Here is a 9,377-nt window from a genome sequence, read left to right as displayed (position 1 = left end):
GGTGAGGAGTAAAACCCATGGAGTGGCTTTTTCCTGCCAGGCTCAAGACCCACCTTTTTAATCGAGCCTTTAGTTGATCTCATCTGCTTATTCATTCTGTCAGTTTTACATGTTATTTTATGTATTTAGTTTTATTTAATGCAGTTAATCTTATTTTTAATTTTATGTTTTTTAAATGTAATTTTTGCATCTTATTACAGAAGGAGTTTATTCCAATATACACCTTGTATGTCAGAAGATTCAAAACCCCATGTTGTAACAGTAAAATATGTCCAACACAAGAGGCCTACAGCTCTCATCTGTTCACTCGGCTGTTGGACAGGACAAGTAAAATAAATATATATATATATATATATATGTGTACTGTATATATATTGTTTTTTTTTAAAGAATGTTCCCTTTGGATTCTTTAAATTTCGAAAAATGACAGTGGGCTTAACTTTCAGAAACTAAAATGTGAATGGATTTGATATTAATTGTTGTTTACTTGTTGTTTGTACATATATTTATTTACACTTGATTATTTTGAAGAAATCCAAACCTCACCTGCACCGTTCTGTACCCAGGTGTTTATCTCTGAGCCACACTGGTTGAAGTTCTGGCTAAAGATGTCCTGGACTGATCTTCGGCCTGTGAATCGAAGTGAATTGAATCATCAACCACAAATTTCAAATTGAGTTGTTGTAAATAAATCGCTGCTCCACTACTGATTCCATAACTTTTCAAACGTGAATTAAATATTTTTCCTTGGTACTTGAGTACATTTTTCATCAATTACTATTTTACTCTTATTTGAATATTAATTTGGGTGAATAATTGTTATATGTGATGACTGATTGTTTTTACTCGTGGTCTATTTATTTATTAATCTTTATTTTGAATTTGTTTTTTTTCATGCATTTTTTATTCTATTTTGTATTTTTTATGTTTTTATATTTTATTTTTTTGGGCTCCTGCTAATTGCTTTTTCCCCAAAATGAACCAAATTAGTTTAATTAACTTTAAAAGCCCTGAAGAAAGTTGTTGTTAAGCAATGTTTGCAGAAAAAGATGGCTGAATGTTATATATATTCTTTTTTTATGTACTCCATTGGCATTGTTAATTCTCTGGATGAAGAAAAATCCTATTTTCTCTGCTGTTCCTTTTTATTTATCCACTTTGACTGCAGCTTCACTCCCGGCCTTTGTTTTGAAAGAACAGGAGAAAGTTGATTTAACCTTTAAAAAAAATGTTGTGGCTCCAAATGAAAATAAAGAATTTAACTGAAGGGAGAAAGAATGAAAAAGGAAAAGAGGAGCGAGGGCAGACTGAATGTGAAGTCTGCTGAGGCAGCCTTACTGTGGGAAACGACTGGTCTCTCAGTCATCCATGAGACAGACAGGGAGACAGGAAAGGTTATTTCAGTTTTGCCAGGAAATGTGTCCATATTGTGTATCTGTGATTGTGTGCGTGTGTGTCTTGACACCAGGCAGTGTATACAGGAAACCACAGAAAGCTAACATTTATCTCCAAAAATGAGAGAACGGTTTTCCTCCACCTGCCTGCCCGATACAGAGAAAATCACAAAGCATAGTGGTCAGACAAAATAACCAATGATTTCTACAGCCACCACTAACTTTGTAGGCCATGTGTGTGGGTGTGTGTATTTGTGAGACAAAGAGAAAGACAGACTGTGGTGCAACACTCTGTGAGTCATGGAGAGGCTGCAGGTGATTGGTCAGGAAGTGGTCATGTTATTATCTCTAATTTAGGGGTAATTGTGGAGCTGAGTTTACCGTACTGTATGTGTTGGTGTGTGTGAGTGTGTGTGTACCTTTCTATGTGTCGGTGTTTGTGTTTAGATGTATGCAGATGCTAAATTACATCTGAGGTTTGGGTTTGCTGTGATTAAAAACAAAACAGAGAGAGCAGGGAGCTTTAGTGGGCCACACCAGGGATGACTGGATATTCAGGATCCATGTGTGTTTGCTGCGTCTCTGTCATCAACCAGCAGTCTGGAATGAAAACAGCCTCCACACAACTCTTTTATGTTCAGGCCTTTTGCCTTTCAAACCGAGTAAATCAGTCATATGGCCAAAAGAAAAATGTAGTTTTTGCTTTTTTACATTTCCATTAATTAATTTGAAACTTCAAATAAAAGCATTGTGAAACTTCACACCTGTTTGATTACACATTTAATTAAAACATTACAACTTTTTCCATCCAGAGGTTGCCAATCCAAAAGGGAGCATAATTATTATTATTTTGTTTTGTGAAATTGTTATTCCTTTAACCGCATCAATGTCTACTTAATACATGCTTGTCAAATGCCCATACCCCCCCCCCCCCCCCCGCCCACAGGTTCTCACTTACCCTCAGCTGGGATCTAATTGATGGCATTCATTAGGTAGGATACACTCCCATGTTCCCGAATCCGTGTGGAGAATGCTCCCTGTATGAGCGGATTTGTATGAATGAGAGAAAAGAGCTCAGAAGAAAATCCTCTTCAGCTGTTCACCCCCCCCCCCCCCCTTCTCTCTGTTCCCCCCTCCATGGGCACATTGACACCAATGACTGTATATAAGAACTGGACTGAGTGAATCCTCCCCCTTGCTGTTCCAAACAGGAAGTACCAAAATCCCATAGACTTCTACAGAGAAATAAACAGCTGTTACTCAGTCATTCTATTGGTCAGAATGGTTATTATGACCAATAGAACATTTTATTAAAATGTTCTTGATAACCCCCTTTTTTTATGATCATTTTTTTCTGTAGTTCAAGTTATTCAAGTTATACACTGACCAGATGCCTCAATAAAAGTCGACGGTGCCTTCTGACAGATTTCAAGTGGTAGGGGTGTAGTCTTTTAAAAAGTTCACTCCTGATTGACGATAGAAGTTGCCCTAGAGATGTTGACTCAGACCAATCACTGCTTACTGACAATGTGTAGCTCCAACATGGCAGCGTCCAAATCACGGAGAAATTGGAGACTGAATAAGCTTCATTTAGCCATTTTCAATGGGTGACGTCGCAGTCACTCAGTCCAGTTCTCTGATACAATCAATGGTAATCACACATTAAGCACCAACTTGGTGTCTGATTTGTCTGCCCCGCCTTTTCCTCATCAAGATTTTTGTGCCGCACACAGAAACATAACTGAAGCTCACACTGACAAATTTTAGAAAACGGAGAAAGGCCAGCCTCTGATGACTGATGTCTTGGTGTCAGACCTTTGGAAACATCTCATCACGTCTCTTTGGTCTACTCGCCCGTCCGTTTTGGTCCACAGGTACATTTTCATTGAGCAGTGTAGAAACATGGTTATTGGAGCTTAATACAGTCTGAAGACCAAAAGTTTGAAGTGATTCAACTGACATTTTTAGATCTATCACGTTTTCTTGTCAAAAAGTCTTTAAAAGGGATGCAATCATCCTCATAAAGAAAAAAAAGTGTCTGCAATTGGTAAATTTAACTTCCACATTCTTTATATCATACAGTCACTTAGTGAAACTGTAGATTGGCTTCAGTGTAAAGGTTTGCAAGTTGAGGCATTTCATTGTGGATCTCTAAACCTCGTAATCCTTCTGTTCAACATATTAAGCCAAGTATACATTGGGGGTGAGATGCACGTTGTGGAACGAGCTGAACACACATTCTTGAACATGTTTTTGGCACACGGTGTTCCCATTGAACTGTTGCTACCCAATACTAGCGTATGTACCTGGAAGAGTCTTGGTGTGTAATGTCAATGCCGTGCAAATCTGGTGAATCTTGCTCCAGTCTTTTTCTTTCACAGCTCTATTCCAAAATTTGAAAGATTTGGTGTAATAGAATACCAGTCACTAATTTATCCTCTATTATCAATTTTAAATGGTTGCTACTTCCATGAATTGAAAAGGACGCCATCCAGACGTCACTTCCAAATCCCAGTCCCTGATTGGTCAAATTCAATGTTCAATGACCGCCCGAAAACTGACTTGAAAACTTGCATAGCGACACTTAATCGCTAGAGTTTTCAACATGGAAGCCAGAACGCACATATATGTTTACGTAGACTTTTCATTGAAAGTGGTCGCTTAAACGTGCCAAGGCTGGTGTGAAGGTAGCATTAATCCTTGTGCTATCTTAGATGACCCCACCCTCACATTGACGTGTTCTCCCTACCATGACAAAGGTGGATAAAGGTGGAAAGATTTCATGTAATCCATGGACACCAGTGAAGATCACAAATCATTGAAGAAAAAAGGTTCAGAGCACTGTCTAGTGGGTCTAGATGACCCAACTCCCAACGTTAAAGTGCCTAGGATAGCACAAGGGTTACAGTGACCATTTGAAGTTGTACAGCAGAAATGTATATTTTCCTGAACTTTAGAAAAATCTAAACATGTTTTATCGGAAAAAATGGAACTTTTCAGTCAGACATTACAACCGTTTTTTTGAAAGCTGTGAAGTTTTTTACTCATAGTTCCTCCTTTTTTTCTGGCTTTAATGACATCTTTCTTGAAGTAAAAGCTTTACCCTATTCAACTGACACACACAAATCTGTTACATCAATGTTAAGCACCCATAAAATATGCACAGTAATTGTGAAGCCCTCCATGTGAAGAGTACCCCGCCGTTCCCTCTCCCTCTTTTCCTCGCTGGCTCTCCATTCACTCAGTAAAAGCCAGCATTGGTGTCATTGTAAAGCGACTGGTGGTGCGACCTCACGGAGCAGCGCGACACAGAGGTGGGGAGGGACTCGGAGGGTAATAGGGTGAGACGGGCTGTTGTCAAGTGACCCAACCCCACTTGGCACCACTCTGCCCTCCTCACTGTGGGTTCCAGGCTTTCAGCTTTCATCAGATGTGTCTCGTCACTAATATTTTACCAAGTTTAGCAACACTGAAGTTCTTGTGCTCTTTTTAGCTTTAGTGTTTCTTTTACCGACCTAAAGGTACCCAAACCAGATCGCAAAACTTTTTGTTTTTGCTGTACTCACATAAAAAGATTGCTTACTAAATGTGGCTAATAAAGTCAGGTATTTATGGACCAAATAAAATGAAAGGTGATGGAGAACTGCTTAGAACCCAAACTATGTTGTTGTTTTTTAGATAGAAATGCATAATTTTCAACATTTTATTAAGTAGAACTGACTCAGTTTTCCTCAATTTTTGCATTTCTTTTTACATTTTCATTATAAAATGTGGTTAGATGTGTGCTTGTGTGTGTGTATTATCAGAGCAGTGGGCTGTTTAGCAATCTAGCCAGAGGACCCCTCTACAATATTAATTAAATTTCACAGCTCAGCCCACTTACGGCTGTCACCCAGGTCTGTGCGGCTCTCTGGTGCAGCAAACGCACTTGCAGGGAAAACATTAACATAAGTAAGCCCTCTACTGACAACTCTCTCCCACTCTATTCTTTCTCTTTCCTCATATTTCCCTCTTTCCTGCATGTGTTTTGTGTCTTTTTCTTTCTATCTCGGCAGCAGAAAAAACATTTCTATTATGAAAAGAGGGATGATGACAACAAAGCTGCTGCAAATCACACTGATTGCTGGTACTGGACCCAGACGATGGGAGAGGGCTGATGAAATTGTCCGGGTCCTTGTCACTGTTGATATAGGCTCTTCAGAAGGCCAGGTGATTTAGCTAAAAGCTATCTGTAGGCCAAGTAATTAGACACACTATTCAGGGTGGCATTAGCAAAGCATGACTCGCACCGTGAGTGTGAATCCAAACACACAACATCCGGACACACAAACACACCTCACTGAGATATTATCAGGGCACTCTGGCTGTTATTCAAACCATTAGTCAGGAGCAGGATGTTCTTGTCTGGGAACAAGTGTGTATAAATTTCTGTGTTTGTGAGAGGCCTTCGTGTCCGTGGCGCTCTCTGTCAGGTGTACCTGCTTGTTGTGTTTACCCTCATGTATCATTACATAGACTGCTTCAGCCTGCTGACACAGAGAGTCTAAGATCGAGTTGAGGTAGCGCAACACACTTGACTCCCCTAAAGCATCTCGCTTCCCATCTCCCTCCATGACACCATGCACTCTCATTAAAGCAATTAAACCAATCCAGCGGTGAGCGGAAAACAGACGGGACGGAGCTTGGCCGTCACGACACCCTTTAGTGACATTCTTACCTGAAACTCGTGAAAATCTGCCTGAAGTGTGTTCAATCTTTTAGTCAGACTAGCGTTTGGATTACTCATTCTACAACAATTCAAAGCTTTGATGTTCAGCCGGGTCTCTGTGAATTCATTTACACTACTCACAATAGGTAAGGGACATTGTTATATACTTAAAAGCTTTTTGTATTTGGTCTGACTTTTAATCAAATACTTAAATGTTCCCATTGACATTACTGTACTAACAATGAATGAGAAGAAACACACATTTCATCAGTTTGATATTTATTACTACAAAATGAAGATAGACCCAAATAACAATCATTGACCATGTCAATAGCGAGTATTTCCTGCATTCGCTGCGATGACAGCTTGACAGCGACGTCTCTTGTTCCTCACTTGACTCGTGATGTTGGTCTGAAGTGTTCCACTCATCTAAAAGTATGCAGTCCTGCCAGGTTACTTGTGGGTCCGATCATCCACTCTCTGCTTCAGATGGTCCCAGATGTGCTCTATGGGGTTCAGGTCAGGGGACACTGCTGGCAAAACTGAATGAGGCACTCCCACTTCATGGCACCATGTGGTGGGGCCTTATCACCCACGAACAGAAAGTTTGGGGTCTGCTGGTGGAAGATGATGGTTCTATAATGCCTCTCTGCTGTAGGAACATGCAGTGACTGGACCATCTACAATAACCAAATTAGTTTTGCAATGACTGACGATGCCCGTCCAGACTGTAGCTCCTCCACCACCAAAGCCAACCCTTGGGAACCATGTTGACCTTGGCATATTGCTCACCTCCCCTTCTCCAGCAACGCTAACAACCATCATTGTGTGTGAGGTGACCAACACCCATCAGTGAACAGGACAGTATACCAATGCTTTATTGTACAGGTCACTTTGAACGTTCACTGCGGTGTTTTGGTGTCAGTGGTGTCACCTGTAACGGTCGTCTGGCATTCAAGTCAAAGCAAAGGGGTCGAATGGTTTGTCTGGAAACCCTGGTAGCCCTCACGTCTGGTAAACGGGCCTGCAGTTGTGTGGTGTTTGCTAATCCATGTCTGAAGTCAGGGGTCCTTCTGTTCTGGTCATGGTTGAGGTCTGTCACTGGTGGGGCTCCACTCCTGGGTCTGTCACAAAGTCTGACAGTATTTCTGAGTCTTGATGCAAGCCTGCTGACGACATTTTGTAACTCACTGAGTTCACCTGCAACATCTTACCGCCTACCACCAACCTGGAGGCGCCATGGTCAGGTGGTGCTGCTCGTCCGTTGAGCGATGTCGTGTGATCATAGCTGAACTTGGACTGACTTACTGGCATCCACTGTGGTTTTGGCAATACAGTGTTACCTCACTGTATCACGGTTCACCCTTTGTGGTCTTGTGGTTTCTTTTATTCAGCTGTACTTTACACTTTTTTTATACAGCGCATTGTGTTCTGGTTGGCTGCTGCCCTTGTCAAACGATCTCCTCTGTACCGTATCTCCCAAACAGCTCTCCAAATTAACATTAATTTATAAGAATCTTGGTTTGGTTTGTGAATCATTGACACTCAGATGTTAAAGAGTTAACTCTGAAAAAGCATAGACTTTCTTACATATCCATCACTTCATAATTGCACAACACTTAGGCACCACTTTGGATGACAGATGACAAATTTGGCTTTTAAACCCAAACTTTCAGATGACATGAACATTTATGCTGCATTCTCAATATTTTCGCCTCTCACCCTTTTTTGTATTTGCATACGTTTAGTGTAAGTTACTTTAAGCAGTTCAGGGAAATGTTTTTAAAAAAATAAACGAGCCGTGTCATGGTTCTGTATCTTTAACTGCCCTATAGAGAAGTTAGCTCATGTGTTTTGCCCTGGCCTGTGAAGCCTGCTAAAGGCCTGTTGTCAGCCTTTGAAGCCTTTCACATATTTGGCCCTCTCTGGTGTGGAGACTGTCAAAAGGGGGCAAACACTTTATAACTCAAGCAGCCATAAAACCAATTGGTAGCATTGGTGCCGCATTGCCTTTACCCTGCACGGATCTGGACGGCCTCGGGGAGGTTTGTGTTTAGGTAATACAAGTGGAAAGTACTAAAACTCCATCCCAGAAGCGATTCCATTTCTTTACTTTCCCCACTCCCCACTCCTCCTCAGACTCTACCCCCTTTTATGGGGACACTGGACTCCCTGACAGTTTGTTTTAAATTTGACCGCGCAGATGTTTCTCTGGGTGACTGACTTTTATAGTTTAGAAAAGATTATATCAGCTTTCCTTAAGATTGTGTTACTGTATTTAAAATGACTGGAGAGTAAAAAGAACAGCGGGGGGCTGAGGAGAGGAGATTAGTGCAGTGGAAAAAGGGGGGGGGGGGTGTAAGTCTCCAAATCTTGGGTCTTGTCTTTGGCCTCAGCTCCAAAATGCTAGAGTTAAAGTCACTTGGGAGGATGGAAGATGATGAAGATTAGAAGGAAGGGAGAAAGAGATGACAGCAGCCATGTTTGTCTAAACGTGTTCGTTCCCATTTCTGTCCAATTTCATATAATAACACCAGAGTCAAGGTTTAGGGTACTGGATTTTGATAGGCAGTTGTGACAAAACACAAATTTGTGAGTATTTTCCCATTATTCACATCCTTAAATATTTGGAATTAAGGCACAGCGGGATTGTTCTATTTTTCTTTTACCAGCCAAAGGTCACCTGATAATATGACAATAAAACACTAACAAAAATGGACTGAATCTTTAATTATAAAACCCATTGGAAGGTTTTTAATAAACAGCGGTGTTAAATTCCTCGCCACGATGTTGTTAAACGAGAAATTAAATTCACAGTCTTTCTATTTGTGAGCCGTTTTCCCCCTTACACGTGTCAAAAATAATCTGTCCTTTCATTCATCTCAATTCTCATAAACGGCAAAAAATCTACAGCAGCATCTCCTAAAATTTCCTTACGAAAATACGCAGAATAGAAATAATAATTGGAAGATAAAAGAAGTGGAGAGCAGCCAAAGTCTGGTGCTAACTGCAGGTCCCAGAGGTTTGAAGGGGATGGAGGAAAGGAGATGTGGTGGTTTTTCACAGGTTCAGCCTGTTTGTTTAACCAGAAGTTCAGGTTTCCTTCATTAAACTCTGAGCTTCTGCTCCACTCTGAGCTTAATGCAGACGTCAGACTGGCCTCTGCTGTGCTGGCAGACTCCCATTGTGATTAGAAATGAAGACAAATAATAAAAATCTCAGACAGAAACACCATCAATAGAAACTCTAAATGACATTCACAACAACACTTTAGA

Source organism: Oryzias latipes, chromosome 4 (genome assembly GCF_002234675.1).
Source record: "Oryzias latipes chromosome 4, ASM223467v1".
NCBI lineage: Eukaryota > Metazoa > Chordata > Actinopteri > Beloniformes > Adrianichthyidae > Oryzias > Oryzias latipes.
Note: the sequence above shows the minus strand (reverse complement) of the source record.